Genomic DNA, 20,295 nt, shown 5'->3' on the forward strand with positions numbered 1-20,295 from the left:
CTCCAATCTATCTACTTTGAATTTTTTATTACTTCAGAAGAAAAATCTTATTCTTCAAAAGTAATATCAGCATTTGTACTTTGGAGGCTTGATCTTTACTTTGATCAAAGACTATCTCATTCCTATAGGCATATAGGCCAACACCCTTGCACACATTAATGAATGTCCACACTTTGTCTTCATGTTATTTCCATCCTCTACATCACCCTTCACATAAATGTGTGAGTGTCTTGTCACATGAAGTTTGCAAAAAATGGAGAGTGCAAGCATGTAGATGACTTCCTTGTTTGAAGGAAACATACACCATTTAAGTTTGAGGTGTTATGGTGGTTTCCATAAGTGTTCTAAAACCCTTTCCACATATAGCTATACCTTAATTCATTTTGATTTATACATGTATAACTATTACATTGCACCTATATGTGAAGCTTATCATCTTCAAGTAAATTAATCCAACATTCAAATGTGTGAATTATGATCTTCTTCAGCTTTCAAAATTATTATGCAAATATATCATTTCAAAAGGAGAACGCTTTATCATATAAAACATTCTTTTATCATATTTTGATATTTTCTTTCACAACCACCCTTTTGATAACCCAACTTTGACCATATTGCTCCACATTCACCCAACAATATTCTGCTGTAAGCTGTAATACTTTTTGCTTTTCTTTTTGTGATACTTTTTGATTTTCCTTTTGAAAGATGCATTCTCTTTAATGGAAGATGGATGCCTAAGATGGATGCCTAAAGAAGAACAAATGAAGAAGCAAGGTTCAAATAATAAATCTTAATTAAAAGAAAAGGGTTTTACTTTTTGTGCTTAAATGTGGGCAAGTATCATTACATGTAATGTAAGTTCTAGAGCCATTATAACTTTTTGAAATGTGATATATAAATGATTGCAAAGTGGACTAAAGTGCTGATTATAACTTTTTGAAATGTGATATAGAAATGATTGCAAAGTGGGCTAAAGTGTTGATTAAACATTTAAATTTATAGTAGCTTTTCAAAAATAAGTGGTGTTGGGTGAATCTGGTGTACATGGAGATAGTGAGATATACTCCCTTTTAAATTTACAAAAGTAAATGGTGTTGTGGGAATTTGGTGTACATGGAGATAGTGAGATATACTCCTTTTTCTAGACCAAATATTTGGTTTACATGGAGATAGTGAGATATACTCCTTCTTTTAGACCAAATATTTCCAAAATTGCATAGGCAAAATAAATACGTGTTGCAACGTGTATGTGACAATCCAATGCATTTGATAATCGTTTACCTCTCTAAATCATGGATGTAGAGTGTGTGGGGGCTCGGTGTTGCAAAGTGTATGTGACAATCCAACGCATTTGATAATCATTTACCTCTCTAAATCATGGACGTAGAGTGTGTGGGGGCTCGCTCGTATGACTACTTTCTTAATCACTTATGTAACCTTTAAATCTTTCACTTGAATATCGCTTAGAAACCTTACTATTAAAACCCTTTCATGCATGTGTACGACCGTCACCACTATCACATGTTAGCTATCACTAACATTCTTGCCATCTTCTCATGCATGCACACGTCTTTGTCACCATCTTGCATTTCTAACACGTGGCACATTTCCCATACATGTGGTCACCCCATTTGTCCATGCACATAGGGAAATCCACCTCCTCATGCATATTCTTATCTTTCCTTGATAATAGCAAAACTTTGATAGCCAAATCCTCTCATGTGCACTAACTTCGACTCATGAAGAGGTCCTTCTTTCCCAGTGTAAGATAAAAGAAGGTTTGATTCTCCTTCTCTTGGGTTATCTTTTCTTTTGCACCCTCTACAACGGTGTGGAGTACCCTCTTACCATCATGAGACAGAGCCCCCTTGTAATACTAATTGCTAACTTAGCAATCTTTTTCTCCTTCTCTTGGGTTATCTTTTCTTTTGCACCCTCTACAATGGTGTGGAGTACCCTCTTACCATCATGGGGCAGAGCCCCCTTGTAATACTAATTTATTGGTGTATTTTATATTTTGTGTGTGTGTGTGTGTGTGTGTGAGAGAGAGAGAGAGAGAGAGAGAGAGAGAGAGAGAGAGAGACTTTGATTAATGTCTTTAAAAGATCCTAGGGTCTATGACCCCAAAAAGTAGTACAATGATTCCATGAGAATATTAAGTCACAGGAAAAAATGAAAAAAAAAGAAACCACCACAATTGCAAAACAAGTATTGAGACACCCACTAGATGTGCCATAATAAGTATTGAGACACCCACTAGATGTGCCATAATAAGTGTTGCAATACTGTTTATTTGTGACACTTATTTTGCGACACTTGGCAAAATGAGATACGTTTGTTCTAGACAACTTTTGTACGATCTAATTTTCTAAGAAAATAGAGTTTTAAAGAAACTTTGCAAGAATTGATTTAATTCAAGTACATGGTCAACATATTCAATAATTGAGAGAAAACAAATAAAAATACTCAGCTCACAAAGTACGACTCCAAGATGGGTGTAATCTCCTTCGTGATGCGTGTAGCTCCACTTCCACGACATGAGTATTTTGAGAATTGTATTCAATAAATAGCTTAAGGAGCTATTAATAGTTGTGCGTATAAATTGGGCTTTCTTTTCCCACTTTTGGGTTTTGCTTTACATATTATTAACCATATCAAAAAATCCCTAAGGTTTGTACAAATAAAATCCTTTGTCTAAATATAAATGCTAATGGGTCTTTATACATGAAATAACCTTGTGTACATTTGCACATATAATAATCTTGTGTTCATTCACACATTCCATTCAGCTGATTAAGCAACAAAAACTCGTGCGACACTTAAATTGGTGACCCTCGCACTTATCATCAAATCACAAATAATAATACAAAATAATATGATATAGACAAGATCCCTTATATGCGACACACATGCATTTGCTCATCACCTATTTCTGTAAACATATCCCAATTAATTACCTTCTGTACAATTAATCCCAATATGAAACATTGATAGGCACAAACACAACATATATTTACCATTTGTTTCACTATGATGAGAGTATCATTATGTACACATCATCTAGCATAGTGTGAGTTACCACTTGTTACACCCGTCAAGAATTGTCTCAAGCTATGCCAATACCACTAGGTAATTAGTATTTAATGTGGAGTCACCCACGATACCAATTCACTAGGATGGCACACTAGCATCCAGGTGTCCTCGTACAACTAAAGGGTGGACATTATGTAACATCCCTCCTGCTTGGATAATCAACTAACCTCAGATGTGTGTTTGCTTATTGTGAGAAAAGAAGATCAATTAACGTATGCTATATAAATTCGAGTATCTTCTCTAATTATAACAAAAGACATTGTATCAAGTACTTCTATGTGTAATAAATTCTAGTGTCCCATATCACTAGAAATTACACAGGATTAATCTCGTGTCCCATACCACAAGACTAATACATAGTGAAAAATTCATAAAGTATAATTCAAGATGGAAGGGCCAGTTCCTTCATGAAGTTCTACTTTTGATGTATAAAAATTATCCTTGAAATTTACTAAGAAGTGTTAAATAATCAAATGTAATAAATATGTTACCTTAAGAGTCTGAGTAGTCTTCTTCTTCTTCATCATCATAATCGATCATATTGAGTCCTAGTGAAATAAACTTTGACTTCCATAGACAATTTGGTGCGATATGTCCAATCTCGTTACACCTGTAACACTTCTTTGAATCATGTTTATTAACTTTTTGTGAATCATCTATCTTAGTGTCAATACCTGTGTTATGGTCATTAAGATATGTATCAATTGATTTCGAAGAGGGATTAGGCTTTAAAAATGTTGATATTGAGGTTTGGTGTTGTATTGGTTTCTTAGAAAAATCATTTTTCTTTTCACAATTTATGGCTAATGAAATAGCTGGGGTTAAGAGAATGTGGTCGAAACATATTTACCTTCGATCGAATTGTAGGTTTCAAACCTGCTATATGAACTTTCTTCTTTGATCCTTGGCGCGAATCTTCTCGATTACCTGCATTTGTAATAAAGTTTGCCAAAACCTGTCCACATAAGTTGATATATTCTCTCCGTTAAGCTATTTGAATGTAGACCATCTTTGTCGAGCCTTAGCTTTGTATTGTGAAAATAGGAAATCTTTCTTGATGAGTTTCTAAAATCTCTTCCAAGATTTTGGTTTACGCTTGCTAGTTCTAATGACTTTCTACCATAATGCTGCATTGTCTACCAAGTGATTAGTAGCACATTTGATTTTATCCTTCTCAGAGAATTTCTCTGTTGAAAAATAGTCATGTAGTTGATTGAGCCAAGCAAGTACGGTGCGAGCATCCTTCTTGCCATCAAAATTTTAGAAAGTAAAAGCTTTGCAGCTAATCTTCTTTTCTTTTGTAAACTCTTGAGCTGTGAGAGTAGCTTGTATGGTTCTTTGAATTTGATCACCATTGGAATATGAAGATGTAGCATTGACATGTCTATAACTCTTTTTGCGGAATAACCTGTCTTCTTAATCCATCCTCAACTTCTTCTCAACAAGAATCTGATTTTGAAGTGACTGAAGTTGTTCTTGAATGGTTGGGGGTAGAGGATAGGTTGCCATTGTAGAAAAATGAAGCAAAATAATATGAAAATGTAGAAATAAAATAGAAAAAGTAACAAACTTATCTGAATCTTGTATATTCGAACAAAGCCTTGTTGAAGCACTCGAAGTCGATGGTGTTCAATGAAGAATAATAATCCAATAACGCCTTGAGATCGACAATAACTCCAAATAATAACTCGAAGAAGAAGTCGTAAAATGAGTTGAAAAATTGTTAAAGAGGATAACCAGGACAATAATTTCTTAATGCCGATATAATGCTAAATTTGAAGCCAATTGCAAAACGGAGTTGAGAAAATAAAATTGCTTTTCAATAAATTCACGGCTACTCAAACTTGGCATATGAATGAACTCTTCTTGTGATTTGACTTCATTGAAATTTTTCAAGACTTGTGGGGCCTCTTGGAAATTGAAAGCTTTAAGATTGTAAAAAAGCTTTAGGCTTACAATATAGATAAAGACAATGCAATTTAATAATGCAAATAAATAAACGAAGGCTAAAAATTTAGCTTTAGAATTGTTCCGTCCTTTAAGAATTTGCCTATATGTCTTTGATGCCAAAAATTTTATACTACGAAGCTTCCAATTCTTCGAAAAAGAGATTGAATATTTTTTGAAACTTTTTTGCAATAAGTAAAAAAAGAATCTAGATTTTTTTTGGAAAATTTTCCTTTAAATAAGCTCTTTATATTATAAAGCTTTCTTAGCAAAGCTTTGAGATAGAAATCAAATAAAACCTAAATAATAATAATAGATTAGAATATAAAAACTATATCCACTTAAAAAAAAAACTTCTGAAGCTTTATATTATAAAGCTTTCTTAGCAAAGCTTTGAGATAGAAAACAAATAAAACGACGCTTCTCTCTATTTGGAAAACCCGCCGACATGCGCGACTGTGAGGGAGAAAAGAAATCATGTTGTCGCCGCCATGGGAAAAGAGAGAGAGTGAGAGAGAGAGAGAGAGAGAGAGAAATGTAAATCTATGCCGCCGCTCGTAATTGGGAGAGGAGTTAATTATTATTAATTGCTCTCTTTAAAAAAAAAGGCTTTATTATTAAGCTTGAGTAAAGCTTATAAAGCCTTAATTCTTCTCTTTTTAATTCCAAAAAAAAAGAAACTTGCAGAAGTAGTTTTCTCTTAGGTTTCCTCCTTCTGCAATGATTTAGCAGATGGATTATGGGGCTAATTTCTCCTTTAAAAGCTCATTCAATCTATACGGTTGGATCAGTGAGAGGATTTGGATTGGGAAAAACCACTTTTCAAGAAAATGATGGTTTCATGAAGAAAATAATGGTCTTGAAAAGTGGTTTCATGAAGAAAATAATGGTTGCATGGTTCAGAGTGGTTTGAGTGGTTTACGCCCCCCTCCCCCCTTATGCTTTGGTCTTTGTCCCTTGGATAATAGATGCAACTCTTCAAAAACCTTTGAATCAAGCTTTTTCAATTCTTGTCTCCATTATCCTAGATCTAGCTCTGATACCACTATCACTTCACGGATCTAATTTTCTAGGAAAATAGAGTTTTAAAGAAACTTTGCAAGAATTGATTTAATTCAAATAACTCATCAAATACCACATGGCCAACATATTTAATAACTGAGAGAAAAAATAAATAGCCCAAGGAGCTATTAATAGTTGTGCGTACAAATTGGGCTTGCTTTTCTCACTTTTGGGTCTTTCTTTACATATTATTAACCATATCAAAATCCTTAAGGTTTGTACATATAAAAACCTTTGCCCAAATATAAATGCTAATGGGTCTTTACACATGAAATAACCTTGTACACATTCGCACATATAATAATCTTGTGCATATTCACACATTCCATTAAGCTGATTTCTGCACATTAAATCAAGATCATTATGCATCAAAAATAAGATAAAATATATACTTGTAACAACTTCATCGCAAACAGAAATAATTTTGCTTAAGAAACCCTATATCTCAAAAATACAAAATGCAGACAATAGTGGTGAAGTATAGTGTCACTACATCTTACTAGCCAAAAAAGGAGCTAGGCATCCATCTAAATATCAACAGGATGGTCTTACCTCCTCTTGATCTCTTGATTTACTTTGCGGCCTCCTTAACTTCCTCTACTTCATTTTCCCTAATCGTATAAAAACAAAATGCTATCCCCACTAATTAGAATTAGAGAACACTTTTGCATAAGTTTAGGCAAAAAACATGTGTGATTGTCAATACTTACCTCCTCTTGATCCCCTGCTTGCCTCCTCAACTTCCTCTACTTTACCCCCCTTAATCGTATAAAAATAAAATGTGATCCCCACTAATTAGAATTAGAGAACACTTATACATAAGTTTAGGCAACAAATATGTGTGTTTTGTCACTACTTACGACACTGGGGTTAGCACCATCAACGATAACTTCTTATCACCACATGACAAAACTACTTATTTTATATGCATTTAGAAGAACCAATTTCAAGAAATAAATTACTAGAGCAAGTATACTTGAAAAATGGGTGTAACCAAGACCCCTGCTCCCTAGTTGAATTGGTTCATGTCTTTGTTGCGACATGCAGCACTACAACACCTCTTTGTTGTTGAAATTTATCGGGCCCTTGGATGCATTCTCTTTTGGCTTATCGTGCCAATCTCTATTTGACAAATGACTTGGCTTTCCTCCTCCCTTTAGGATATAGACACTGTGGATTAGAGATTTTCTATGGCTTGAATTCCCACCATGTATGCAAACTAAAATCCACTCCATACTAGACTTCAATCCCTTGGGTTTGGGAACTCTACATTATGAATTGACATGATGTAATTTTTCTTCCTCGAGGGATGGTGGTCTCTCCAATTGTTAACCCATTCCTAGGGTTAATAAGAGCTACCACCATTATCTTACATGAAGAAGTCAAGGTAGATACACCAAAGGGTCATACATGCAAGATATGAAGCAATGGTGTCTAAATCTACAACTTGGACGGGCGGCTGTAATGACTCTATGGAATACTTATGGTGATTTCTGCTTCAAGAGCGTGTGGTAGTAAGTTAGGATGAAGTCCCAAGCGATGTACTTCATGGATATATTATGAGAGTAGTCACTGTAATAGCATTAGGCCTCTTATGAGCCTAAAGTGTCCGATCGGCCACAGTTTAGGTGAGTGTGAATACTTATGGCTATGTATATAAGTGAATATCTCTCATAATACAAAGAACTCTCCCATTGTGCAATAGAGTCTTGCTCTTGCGGTGTGCCAACGCTCGCAGCGGGAGACGCGGTGGAATTGTTTCTTAAGAAGTTGTAGAGCTTGGATACCTCAAGGGTTCTGGGCTCGGCCATTGGAAAGATCCTCACTCACACGACAGTTGCGGTTCACCAGGTAATCTCTTGTTGGATGTGTTTCAAGGGGGGTTTGGATGAGCCATAACATTTTTAGTGCTGTTGTGCTGTGGGAAACCATCCCTTGGCTTTTTCTATTGTTTTTCTCTAATCTACGCATTATCCATTGCCCATTCCCTTAATTAATGGTTTTCCATGAAAAAGATGTGGTTTTAATGGAGATTTGTGTGTGATTTGGTGAGAAATAACTCTCTTTCTGAAAGAATGATTTTTAGCTTAAAGTGTTGTTTTGTTAGTTTAAATCTAGTTTTTAGTGTTTGTTAAGTATACACATAGAGTGTGTTAGGTTTAGTTTGCATCCTTTGCATTAAACAATGTAATAGAATGTAATTTTTAGTGGTTTTTAGCTCTCTTTAGAGTTAAAGATAGAGCTAGAATCATTAATTTTTGTTTGATTTGTATGCATTAGAGTGTTAGCAAGCATTAGGAGTAGCTTAATACTTTAATTTTTTTTCAAAACCATAAAAAATCCTTAAAATCGACTTATCTTCCTTAATTGACTAGTTTTTGTCATTAATCCAGTTCAAGAGGCAAAAAGATTAGAAAATGTGTTATTTGGGATTCAAATTGATCATGTAAGAAGTCAAAATTAGGGGTTTTAAGTGTTTTGAGAGCATCTAGATGCATCAAAATACGTAGTTCCATCAATTTCTTAATCAATTAGATGAATTTTTCTCTCGTTTGCTTAATTTTGGATAAAGCGAAGAGACTAGAATTAAGAGTTTAATTAATCTCTAATTTATGGATTAATTTACACATTAGTTGATGCACTTAGCTTAGCAATTCCATGCTCTATCCAATGATGTGCTCAATGGTATGAATTAATTAGTGATAGTGGTTAATTAGAGTCCTTGATTAGTCTAAAAGGGAGAAGGATTAATCTTTGATTAATTCCTAAGTACTTTTTTACATAACTCATTAAGGCTAATAAGAATTGAATAAAAATATGCCAATGAGTTGCCAAATTGTCCATTTTGGGGGTCATTTATGAAGGGTGTAAGGGTGTGTCATAAAAGGGTTGACTTTTTGATTCCCACTTGCCTTTTTGGAAAAATGCCCATATTTTCCCAATTTAAAAATTTAAAAAATATTCCCCCCAAACAAGGAAATTCAAATTTTCCTCTAGACAAAAGAAAATAAATTTGTGAGATACATGTCTCATGCCTTAATCAATTCATGCCTTAAGGTCTCACGCCCAAAAAAAAGTAAAATAAAAATCCATGACGTGTCTCACGTCTAAAAATAAAATAAAAATCAGTGAGACATCTCATGCCTTAAGCGTTTCACGCTTTAATCAGTTCAAGCCTTAAGGTCTCACACTCTTTAAAAAAAAATAATTAAAAAAATCCGTGAACCATCATGTTGGTTCATGTCATGAAAGGGAGTCTGGAAAACAGTCCTATTTGAAGGCTCATATCTCCTAAACGGTGAACTTGATGAACGCGCTCTAGTGCTTAACAAAAAGCTGGCATCGAGCTCTTCGAAATTGGTCTTGAGCGTTCGAGGACAAAATCCATCATTTTGGCCTCCGACCAACAGCCTTAAAATTCGACTTGAAAATCGAGGCAAAAAACAACCCTTAAAGCACTAAAAATCACCCAAAACAGTTTGAAAACGATTACGAACCATATTCGGGCTACTTTTTGAGAGTCTAAATGACGAAATCATGAAAAACTCAGAGAGATAAAGTTGTAGTACTCCAAAAATATTACAACTCTCTCATACGGAGTTTTTCTAAATTCCTTTTGGAAAACACATTCAAAAGTGGGCTGCAAAACAAGAAAAATCTTTGTGAATTTTTTTTTCATCTTGAGATAGTGATGGAAAATAGGTTTTGAGACCTCCTGTTCTATCTAAGATGCTACTAGCATGCACTTTTTTTGGAAAAATATCTCTTGGTCATTCACGTGCGTGTAACGTCTAAGCTAATTAAGGTAAACAGACACTTGTTTGACCTAGTGATGAAGAGTACGCCAGGCCTCTTGAGGCTATAACGAGTTGTAAGAAAACCTTAAAAAAACACTTCTGCTTGCTCATTCAGGAGCTATTGACAACATCAAGACATGGCAACAATAGAGGAATTACGTGGGCCCACACCCTGAATGAACCCAATGGCTATCTTCTTCAAGCCATTGAGGTCCATGCTCTAAATGCATCTCCCAATACCATTTTCCATGCCTACAACAAGCATGTCATCGGGTTTTACATCCCCTCTCATATTAATTCCTCTAGGATTTGGCCCCTCGCCTAGTAATATCACAAGTCCTAAGCCTTTAGATATGCTAGGTACCAACCCTTTGCAATCCCACACCTTGGACATATTGATTAATCTAGGAAGGGGCTCAAGGACTAAGTGAGTCCCTACCCACATTAGCACTCACAAAACACGGTCGTGTAGATTTCCAAAATCATGGGCAAATACGATGGAAGGACTGATCCTGTTCAATTCATACAAATGTTTGATGAGAAGCCTTTGGAAATCCAAACTGCCCCACCAAGGTACATGCGTTTAACCTTTTCTTAGTGGGAAAGGCTAGTCGTTGGTTTATCACATTGATGCTAAAGACAAACTTTAGAATCTTGAAAATAGCCTTTATCCACGGGTTTTCAAGACAAGGTGATTGGTGGAGTGCAGCACGAGAACTCTATTCGATTGAGTGGAAATAACACGAAACCATTAGAGATTTTATCCTTCGAATAAAAATCTTGGACTCATGATGTGAGCCATGGGAGAAACTAAATGATGCTCAATTGAAGAGATGTTTCATGATGGGCTTAAAGAATAACAACTTACACAACTTGATCATTGTATCTAATCCAAAAACATTCGATCAGTGTTGTAAAGAAGTGATACATTTAGATGAAAACATGATGGAAGATGATCATGATACGAGATGTTCTTTATCTAAAACCAAGCGAAGAAATGGCTAAAGAAAAATTGATCTCGGAATTGTCATTCCCTGAAATCTATGCAGCCTTGCTTAAAGGCTTTGAACAGACATCTTTAAGAGAGGATGAGCTCCTTCAAAACAAAACATCCTTAATGCCTCTCCAAGTGATGGGTGATATGCCGTTGCAATCACTATGTCCATCCCAATTCCCATTGTGCGTACAAGGTGCCTATTTTTTTGTACTATATATGTTGCAAAACCTTTGGTCATGACACACCCCAATGTCCCAATTCACCTACAATTAACTCAAAACCTCCATCTCCTGTGCCCCAAGCAGAAACACTCCAAAGTGTAGAAACTGCTTAGAAAGCAGTCAAGCAAACACTTCAGTGTTTCTATTGTCGTGGACTCCACAAGGTGGTAGAATGCATAGTTTGGAATACTTTCATGCCTAATGTCATTGATACCTTGCAACCCATATGTGAATGATGTGACATCGATCACAAGTTCCAAGATTGCCCCAAGGCGAGTTGCTTCACTGTAACCTGTCTCACAAAATGCAACTCTTAACATCTTAAGTGTGCAAAATGGGTAATTGTCCACAGTACCCTTGAATGTGCTTACACGCTTACAAGCCAAGCCATGAGAAACAGTAAAAAAGAATGCGAAAGAAAACACTTTGAAATAGGTGGAAAAGCATGTTTTAAAGTAGAAACCAAAAGAGAAAGCAAAACCTTCTAAACCCAAGAAAAACAAGGGTAACCAAACTATCAAAACCAAGGTTGAAATAAAGGAAAGGTGAAAGGAGCCTGTGGAGGATATGACCCTAAAAGAGCCAAAAGTTACACAGATTGTAGAAGCATCCACCTCAAAGGCTACCACTCAAACCACAACACCCACATGTGCGACACAGGATACAAAAGCCCAAAAGAAGTTCGTTCTCGTCGCATGGGCATACATAATAAACATCTGACGATCCAAAGAAAGTCAAGAGATGTAACAAGTTCTAGTACATCACTAAGTGAGGATGAACCAAGTTCTCATTAAGTGCACCTCATAGACCAATCAAGAAACTAGAACCCGCCCAACCACCCCAAATTGAAAATCCTGATCACATGACATATGTGCAGCACCAAAAGCAAGCTCAGGACAGCGTGCTTAGCATTGTTGAGTGTTATACAAGATCATGTGTGATTGAACCTCATAATGTCAAACCTAAAAAATCAACCCACATACAAAAACCAGAGGAGTATCGCTTCCCCTTTTAAGAGGAAGACGCACTCCCTACTATAAAAATGCACTCATTAAGCCAAGAAGAGTCATTAGAGGCAGATTGCACAAATTATGTGATTGAAAAAGCATAAGAGGCAGATTGCACAAATTATGTGATTGAAAAAGCACATAAGAAATTCAATGAATCCCTTGGCAAAATTAAAGCAGTCTCTCAAATCCTCATTTGGAGGAGTACTCTTCTCTAATAGTGAAGTGAGTATGGCGCCAACACTTGTAACTTTAAAGGCTCACCATGAGTTATACCAAGACATCAAGAGCTACATAGAATGGGACTATGAGGATTCACAAGTTTCCAAACAGACCTCAGTTAAAGCTGTCAAAGGATCGAGTGTACCATTGTACACATTGGGTATTATTGTACACATTGGGTATTATTGAAAAAGCAGAGAACCAAGAAGAGGATGAAAGTCAATGGGAATATGAAACCGAAACGGGATCTGAAGTTGAAACAGAAACTGAAACATCCATGGTTCCTCTTGAAGATTCTATTATGGTATGGTTAGATTTCCCTCTGAGCAATGATATTAAGCGCAAACACGCATTGATTAGCCCTTGAGCTAGTCATAACATCATGACAATAGACACTTGGGTGTCATTGGGGTAACCTAAAATCATCCCTAAAGAAAATGGTCTTGCAAGAGGTTCCAATGGACAAAACATTGAAGTTCTAGGTTACTTTAGCTATGCTACTCAAACAATCAGTGGAAATGTGGAATTTAGATTCTATGTTACCCCAGATCCCCTTGAGTATGATGTCATCCTTGGTGGAACTTGGATACGTGTCTCGTTGTATTCAATTGATGAACCCATGCAAACACTCACCTTGACCACTCGTGCAGGCATTGTGCAATTGCTACGGGAGGAAGAGACCTTGGAGGAGTTGGAACTTTCAACATATCTTACTGACAATATCCCAAGAATTATGGTCAGATTGGAACTTTCCACTAGACTCACCACAATTCTACACAGTTTTATCCAACACAACATAAGAATCTCATGACCCTCGAGTTATGAGATTTGTTAGGTCAACCTACACTCATGCTCATTCTGAAAGAATTCCATTTACACAAGACTAGAATATGCCATGTTTGGGGTACTTTGAACATACAATGTATATTGAAACTAACCCCCTTACTTGCAAGTTTTTTTGTGGTTTGAGTATGTGTTGGAAGCATATTTGATATTGGGGTATAAATGGACTATTACTGCCCAAGCATATTTGATATTGGGGTATAAATGGACTATTACTGCTGCCCAAGCACCATTGTGCTTTGCTAGCAATAGGGTCATCATGATGGTCAACAACACAAAGTTGACAATACCATACTGCACGGAAGAGGATCCAACACTAATGGATTGATGCAGAACGCAAAAAGTTACAAGCCTCTTCCACGGAAGTCCCTCTACACAATGACCTACCAGTTGCATCAATGACCGACTCTGATAAAGCATCTACCCCTTCAGATCCATCCTCACCAATAAAGTCAAATACCACAACCTCGCAATCAACAGATATTCCTGAAAAAGTTCCCCAAGGGTAACCATCTATCTCTAAAAAGGAACTCAAAGAAAAAGCCTCTACGTCGACAACTCCTCGTTCACCACCCTCACCACATGAGATGATTGCATACTCAAAAGCCTCATCAATAACCACTCCACAAGAGACACTAGCCTCATCATTAACAACGCCTATGAGTCTTAAAACCGCAACCACAGTGCCAAACCAGTGTGAAGGAGGGCCCCTAGCCTTCCACTGTAACCAAAAAGAAAACTCCACCAAGACAACAAAAATCAAGGTATCTTAATGGTATCAAAATGTGGGTGGAGAAACAGCTACTTTTGTAGCCCAAGACTACTACGAAGGCACCAATCTAATTTGGGTGCCTCGATCATCAAAGCCTCTTCCTCAACACAACACTGAGAGGCCAAGTAAAAATAAAAGTATAGTCCACAACACCGTCCACAAAAGCCTATGCGAGTTCCTCAAAGAACTTCAACATCTCAACAGTGTGGGTACCAAAAACATTACTTTAAGCACAAGGGTACTACCAAGGTAATACCAAAGCTTGGATCCCCAATCACATCAAAAAGTCCCCTAAGCCTGCACAAAGAAAGAAACCTAAGCACCAAAGGCATCAACCATTAACTCCTAATGTTCATCAAAGATGGGTGCCTATGAACGTGCTTCAATAACAACAAAGGTATTATGATGGTAATACCTTCATATGGTTGCCAAAATCGAACAAAGTGAAGATAGCCTCACCACCGACTTCAACCCCAATAGTTTCACCTAAAGTTTGATAAGAATGGAGACCCAAGCAACATCAAGCAAGCCACCCTACACAAGAGCTTGTGTGTTTAGTCAACCCCAATGGCAACCAATGAGAAGCCCTACCTATCGCCTCGACAACAGCCGGCAGCAAATTCACGAATCAATACCCACATCTGCAATGGAGACTTATGAGTGCATCAAAGACAAACTCACAATGCTCTTGTCACCCCTCTGGGGATGAGAAGCATGAGTGTAGAAGCTATGTGGTAGACATAAGAACCTATTCTCTCAAAATGGAGAGTAGACACAAGAACCTATTCTCTCAAAAAGAGAGTCACAAACACAAGGGAGTCACACATATGGCCTACCTAAAAATGGTAGAATATCACAAGCAACTTCCAACGATCTTCAATAGCCATTACATTTTTGTTAGGCTTATAGCTTACTATTCTTTTGGCTACGTTAATTTAGCAGTTGCTCCATGAGTACATATCCATACTCATGCACTGGAGGACATTTGCACCAAGGCCTTATCATCGACAACTTTCTGGGTATGTCACTCGTTCGATGGGGGGGCATGGTGGGCTAAATCCTGGTTAATGGTACAACCCATCGCCTACACTTTCCCTTAAATTGCAAACCTCTCCAAATATAATTTTTCACAACACATCGGTCTTTAATACTTAGTAAAAATATCTATATTAGCCTCGCAAGTCGACGTAATTCTTTCATGCCTCACCAACACGTGGCTACCTCAACAACAACAGCTCAATAAGAGTCCATTTGACTCATTTAATGTACTTCATGTATCTCTACTTCATAGCGCCCGTAAATATACATAAAAGCATAAACTACACATGGAAAGAAGCATGCAAGAACAGGTCCTACTCATCAAGATTTGATAAGAATCCTGCCAGAAAGGGACATCATCGAAGGCCAATTTCTTCAAATGATGAATGTTGCTTCAATGAATTAGATGAGGAATTGAGAAACATAATCACCAAATGGTCATACATGCAAGATATGAAGCAATGGTGTCCAAATCTACAACTTGGACGGGCGCCTATAATGGTCCTATGGAATACCTATGGCAATTTTCACTTCAAGAGCGTGTGGTAGTAAGTTAGAATGAAGTCCCAAAAAAGTGATGTACTTCATGGATATATTATGAGAGTAGTCATTGTAATAGCATTAGGCCTCTTATGAGCCTAAAGTGCCCAACCGGCCATAATTTAAGTGAGTGTGAATACTTATGGCCATGTATATAAGTGAATGTCTCTCATAATACAAAGAACTCTCCCATTGTACTATTATCGAGTCTTGCTCTTGCTAATACTCTTGCTAATCTCCCTCTCTAATGCATGCTAGTGAGTGTGTGTGAGTGAAGTGAGGTGAGAGGAGGGACGAATACACGTAGTGCAATGTGGCGGTGCGACAACTTTCATAGGAGACGTGGTGGAATTGCTTCTCAAGGAGTTATAGAGCTTGGAGACATCAAGGGTTATGAGCTCAGCCATTGAACGATAGTTGCGGTTCACCAAGTAATCTCTTGTTGGATGTGTTTGGGTGATCTATAACACAAATTCATTAATGTGTCAAATGAAAGTGACATGCATGAGAGACATTATATGACTCAAGATGACACTACCACATGAATCCTTAATGTGATCACACCAGTGCACTATATAATAGCACCTAGTTGGCTCAGCATTATGAGAATGTAAAGCTTGACAAGAATAACTTCCACGCTTGGAGGTTTAGATTAAGAAATTTCCTGATGGGAAAAGGCTATTGGGACTACATTGAAGGTGAACATGAGGAGGCACCAGACATACCAAAGATTAATCCAACTACTGCAGATGTAAAAGAGTACAAGGATTGGAATCAAGGAGCAAGGAAAGCCATGTATTGGCTTTCTATTAGCATACATGACATTATGATTGTGGGCATATACCATCACCCAAGGAGTCACGGGACACCTTGGTGAAGATGTATGAAACTAACACCAAGGCACGAAAGATTTAGTTGAAGAATGAGCTTTCTATTAGCATACATGACATTATGATTGGGCTTTCTATTAGCATACATGACATTATGATTGGGCATATACAGGATACCAAGTCACCCAAGGAGGCATGGGACACCTTGGTGAAGATACCTTGGTGAAGATGTATGAAACTAACACCAAGGCACGAAAGATTTAGTTGAAGAATGAGCTTTATACTGTGGAGAAGAAAAATATTTCTGTGAATGATTATGTCTTGAAGATCAAGGGCATTGTGGAATCCCTTGCATCTATTGGTGTTTATGTTGATGATAATGATAGAGCAGAAGTATGTCTATGTGGTCTCAAGCCACAATACAAGGCATTCAAGACGTCTATTCAGATTCGGGAGAACATTCAAGACGTCTATTCAGATTCGGGAGAACATTCCCAACTTTATAGATTTAGAAAAGGGTAAAGACCAGACTTCACAAAACAAAGGCAATTCGGAGCAATAGGCTTTCTACACAAGTGCAGGTAGAGGGAACGAGGCTGTAGCCAAGGTGGTGGCCGAACATATAATCAAAATTATGGTCAACAGCAATAGTCCCAGGATTCACAACAACAACACACAGGTGGAAGAGGCTAGTTTAGAGGTAAGGGGAGTCAAAGAGGTCGTGGTAATTAGAAAAGGCAGCATAATGATACACGAGGGTGTTTTTATTGCGGCGGTAAGCCTGGACATGTGCAGGCAGATTGCTATAAGAAGAAAAATGATATAAGAAATGGAAAAGTGTAGCAAAATAACTATGGGTTCTCTAGTAGAAATAATGAGGATAATGAGAGGTTGTTTGTTATGCAACATGTAGTTAATGCTATGTCTGGAAATGATGTATGGTATGTTGATTCAAGTGCTTCCAACCACATGATAAGTCATGGTGAGTGGTTCAAGGAAATGAAGAGTCTTGAAAGACAAGGTTTTGTTAAAATAGGGGATGACACTGCTCATTCGATTACTCATATTGGAGATATGCCATTGTCTATGCAGGATGGTAAGGTGAAGTATCTTGCAGATATACTTGATGTTCTGAACATTACAAAGAATCTGGTTTCTATTGGCTAGATGATTGAGGAGGGTTTGCAGATGCGGTTTAACCTCGATGGTTGTTATGTAGAAGAGTTTAAAGATAAATGTAGATTGGTTGCAAAAGGCAACAGAGTAGGCATAATGTTTACACTGAATGTGAATATGCTTGAAGTGAGTGCTGTAATGTTTGCAAATGATTCAAGAGTTGTTGTGCAGATGCATACATTTGGCATAAGAGAATTGGGCATGTAAATGTGCAAAGAATGTAGTCTATGTAGACTAAAGAAATTGTGATAGGGCTGCTTAAGTTTAAGGTTGATGGTATGCAAAAAGTATGTGAAGCATGTCAATTTGGAAAGCAAACAAAGCATATATTTCCACATGACAAAAATGTGAGTAGGAATGTACTAGATGTGCATTCAAATGTATGGGGTCCTGCAAAAACTACATCCATTAGGTGGCGATGCAGGTATTATGTAACATTCATTGATGACCACACGAGGAAAGTGTGGGTGTATTTCGTGAAGGAGAAGAGTGAAGTTTTCACTCATTTTTAGAATTTCAGAGTGATGGTTGAAAAGCAGACAGGAAAGCATGTGAAGTGCCTAAGGTTAGATGGAGGGGGAGAATACTTCTCCAATGAGTTCTTTGATTTCTTGCAGAAGAATGACATTAAGAGATAGTTTACATGTCGATACACTCCGTAGCAAAATGGAGTTGCTGAGCAAAAAAATAGGCACATTGCAGAGATAGCATGTGCATTGATGATAGAGAAGAATATGCTGCATAGTTATTGGGCTGAAGCTGTTTCTATAGCAGTTTATATCATGAACAAGACTCCTAATGCAGCAATACATGATGTAATGCCAGAGGAGAAATTCTGTGGCTAGAAACCTGATTTTTCTCACTTGAAAGTTTTTGGATGTATTGCATATGTGCATGTGTTAGATGAGTTGCATACTAAGCTGGATCCAAAGGCAGAAAAATGTGTGTTTATTGGATATTCCCTTGAGCAAAAGGGATATAGATGTTATAATCCTGCTACACATGAATTGAGGGTAAGCAGTGATGTTGTATTTGATGAGATGAGTAGCTAGTACGTTGTTGAAAAAGATGCTATTGGGGGCTGATGTAAGTGGAAATGTGGTTGCACAGAATGCAAGTTAGCAATCACAGTCACATTGAGTGGACTAGGAGAGTCCTCATCTAGCAGTTCTATTGATAGACCACGAAATGGCAGAGGCTGCATCATAATACCAATCCTGGATATATAGTTAGTAAATCACATAAAGGAAAAGAGAAAGTGGTTGAGCCCCTTGGTATGCCTGATATTTTTGCAGGGCATTCTTTTGTTGATGGAGAGTTTAGTGGCTCGGAGATGAGTCTTGATGAGGACTTTGGATTCCAGCAATGAGAACTCCTGGTGTAAAGAAGGATTTGGAAGCCATGAATACAAAGTTACAAAGATCTAGAAGAGTCAAAAACCTTGTGTAGAGGTTGACTTACGATGGTTATGTGGCACATCACTATGTTATATGGCAAAAGTTGTGCAGGTTATAGAGCCCACATGTTTTGATGAGGCTATTGGAAATGTGTATTGGGAGAAAGCTATGGATGAGGAGATGGATGCATTGTATGGAAATGAGACTTGGGATTTGGTGCCATTGCCTAAAGGCAAGAAAGATATTGGATGTAAGTGGGTGTATAAGGTGAAACATAACAGTGATGGTAGCATAAGCAGGTACAAGGCTAGATTGGTAGCCAAAGGATATGCGCACACACATGGGATTGATTATGAGGAGACATTTTTTCGATTGCAAAGATGGCAACTGTGAGAGCTATGATTGTGGTGGCTGCAAACTAAAGGCTGGTTTTTACATCAAATGGATGTAAAAAATGTGTTCTTGCATGGTGACTTGCAAGAAGAAGTGTATATGGATCAACCCCCTAGTTTTGAGGATACAGGTCACCCAGAGTATGTATGTAAGCTTCGTAAGGCCTTGTATGGGCTGAAGCAAGATCCACGAGCATGGCATGACAAGATTACTGATCACTATTGGTTTTCATATGACAGATGTATGTCACTCTTTGTATGTGCGTAAGAGTGATAAGGGTATTGTGATCATCACCATCTATGTAGATGATCTTACTGTTGGGGATGACAACTTGGAAGAGATTGAGCATCTAAAAAGTCTTCTTAAAAGGAATTTCGGCATGAAGGATTTGGGAGATCTGTGCTACTTTTTGGGCATTGAGGTTATTCGCACGCCTGATGGTATTTGGCTATCCACAGAGACAGTATGTATTGGACATATTGTCCAAGTATGGGATAGCTGGTTGTAAGCCAATCTCAGTGCCATTAGATCAAAATGGCAATCTCAGTGCTGTGGATGCAGGTTATGTGTTGGAGGACCCCACTATGTACATGAATACTGTGGGGAGTTTTATCTTTGTCTCACGATCAGCAGGTCAGATTTAAGTTAGATTGTTGGCTTAGAGAGCCAATTTATGTAGGTTCCATGCAAACTACATCTTGACAGTGTGTGATGCACACTTCGGTATTTGAGGGCCACTGTTGATTATGCATTGTTTTATGCAGTAGGTGTATTATTGGAGCTATATGGGTACACAGATGCAGATTGGGCAGGTAGCATCTTAGATAGGAGATCTACCACAGTGGATTTATGTTTTCATTGGGGAGTGCTGCTATGATATGGATCAGGAAGAAGCAGCCCATAGTTGCCTTGCCGAGTACAAAGGCAGACTATAGAGGAGCTACAGTGATAGCATTTGAG

Source organism: Cibotium barometz, chromosome 40, assembly GCF_041138505.1.
Source record: "Cibotium barometz isolate CiBa-2024 chromosome 40, ASM4113850v1, whole genome shotgun sequence".
Classification (NCBI taxonomy): domain Eukaryota; kingdom Viridiplantae; phylum Streptophyta; class Polypodiopsida; order Cyatheales; family Cibotiaceae; genus Cibotium; species Cibotium barometz.